Raw genomic sequence first — 2,167 nt, forward strand, 5'->3', positions numbered from 1 at the left:
CTTGTACATCAGGAAGTTCATGGTTCACATATTGCTGAAGCCTGGCTTGGAGAATTTTGAGCATTACTTTACTAGCGTGTGAGATGAGTGCAATTGTGCGGTAGTTTGAGCATTCTTTGGCATTGCCTTTCTTAAGGATGGGAATGAAAATTGACATTTTCCAGTCCCGTGGCCACTGCTGAGTTTTCCAAATTTGCTGACATATTGAGTGCAGCACTTTCACAGTGTCATCTTTCAGGATTTGAAATAGCTCAACTGGAATTCCATCACCTCCACCAGCTTTGTTTGTAGCGATGCTTCCTAAGGCCCACTTGACTTCACATTCCAGGATGTCTGGCTCTAGGTGAGTGATCACACTATCGTGATTATATGGGTCATGAAGATCTTTTTTGTACAGTTCTTCTGTGTATTCTTGCCACCTCTTCTTAATATCTTCTGCTTCTGTTAGGCCCATACCATTTCTGTCCTTTATTGAACCCATCTTTGCATGAAATATTCCCTTGGTATCCCCCGTTTTCTTGAAGAGATTTCTAGTCTTTCAAGACAGGGATCAAGACCATCCCCAAGAGAAAGAAATGCAAAAAGGCAAAGCCTCCTCAGATAGCCATTTTGCCTTTTTGCATTTCTTTCTCTTGGGGATGGTCTTCATCCCTGTCTCCTGTACAATGTCATGAATCTCTGTCCATAACCAACTGTACTGCAATATAAAATAAAAAGTTAAAAAGAAGATATATATTTATTCTGCTTAAAAAATTATAAAATGAAATAGAAAGTTTTAAAAGGACAAAAATGTTTGTGAGACGTGTTTTTGATGAAAATGAAAGTTGCCAAAATAGCTCTTTTCTGAAGTATCAATAATCATTCAGAGCTGACAGCAGGGGAGGGTAAACTTGCAGGAATGTCTGGATCCTTTTTGGCTCAGGACTCCTTTCTCTAAACCAAAAATGCCAGGACTATTTTCATAAAGAATCTGAACACTGTGGATTTGTTTTCCCAGAAAGCCTGTTTCCCATTCCAGCAGCTGAGGAGTTCAACTTTCACCTGACTTACAGCAAATTACTCTGCTTGTGCACACTGGAATTTTATGACCGGGGCCACCTAGAACTAGATACATCCTTATGGGTGCCTCTCCACTGCCTTCATATCACCAGAGCTGAGTTCAGCCAGCACTGGGAGGGGGACATTGCAGGGGAATCTGTGGGCAGCCCAGACTCTGCTCAGCCTCACCCACCCTACTATGTCCCTCAATGTCAAACATACCTGTAAATTCACATCCGGAAATCTGTTTGAAATCCAGAACAGTATAGCCTGGAAAATTTTCAGAGTTATTACTCTATTTTTAAAAACTGAAATTCCTTGGCTGTTGTGAAGGTAGGATTTGAGGGAGGGTATTAGTGTGAACTTGCATGCTGAATTACTGGAAGAGAAGTTTGGGAGTTGAAATTTGGTGCTTGGGCCATCTATCGCTGGGAGCCAGTTTCCTGGATCTCATTTTTGTAATGCCCAATCCACATACCCACCTTTTTAGAGCCTATCATGGACTGAATGCTTACGGCCCTTTCAAGTGCATACTGTTGTTGCTTAGTCACTCAGTCGTGTCCAGCTTGTTTGCGACCTCATGGTCTGTAGCCTACCAGGCTCCTCTGTCCAAGGAATTCTCCAGGCAAAAATAATAGAGCAGGTGGCCACTTCCTTCTCCAGGAGATCTTCCCCACCCAGGGATCGAACCCACATCTACTGCTTGGCAGGCGGATTCTTTACCGCTGAGCCACGGGGGAAGGCCGCTAAGTGCATACACAGGAGCTTTAACCATAATGTTATTAGATCTGGAGACAGGGATTTTAGGAAGTAATTGAAGTTAAACAAAGCCATAAACTGGTGTCCTAATCTGATAGGATTCTAGCCTTATAGAAAGAGAACATGAAGACACTTTGAGGACACAGAGAGGAGGGGCTTGCCTGTAAGACAGAGAGTGCTCAACAGCACTGTACCAAGCTGACATTCTAATCTTAGACTTCCAGCCTCTAGAACTGTGGAAAAACAAATTCCTGTGGTTTAAACTATGAAGCCTGTGGTATTTTGTTATGGTAACCTGGTCTGATTAGTAAGTGATCAATAGTCAACAATTATTATTGTCATTTAGTATCTGAAAATGTCACAAAAGCTT

At 42.2% G+C, this 2,167-nt stretch overlaps 1 non-coding gene across 1 annotated transcript; it reads left to right on the forward strand.

Annotated features, from left to right (window-relative positions):
- Positions 1 to 501: 501 nt before the first annotated feature.
- On the forward strand, positions 502 to 637 carry LOC138090036 (small nucleolar RNA SNORA14). The gene has a single exon (XR_011145859.1). It is a non-coding gene; the product is annotated as a small nucleolar RNA SNORA14 (small nucleolar RNA).
- The last annotated feature ends 1,530 nt before the right edge of the window (positions 638 to 2,167 follow it).

Source organism: Capricornis sumatraensis, chromosome 13 (assembly GCF_032405125.1).
Source record: "Capricornis sumatraensis isolate serow.1 chromosome 13, serow.2, whole genome shotgun sequence".
Classification (NCBI taxonomy): Eukaryota; Metazoa; Chordata; class Mammalia; order Artiodactyla; family Bovidae; genus Capricornis; species Capricornis sumatraensis.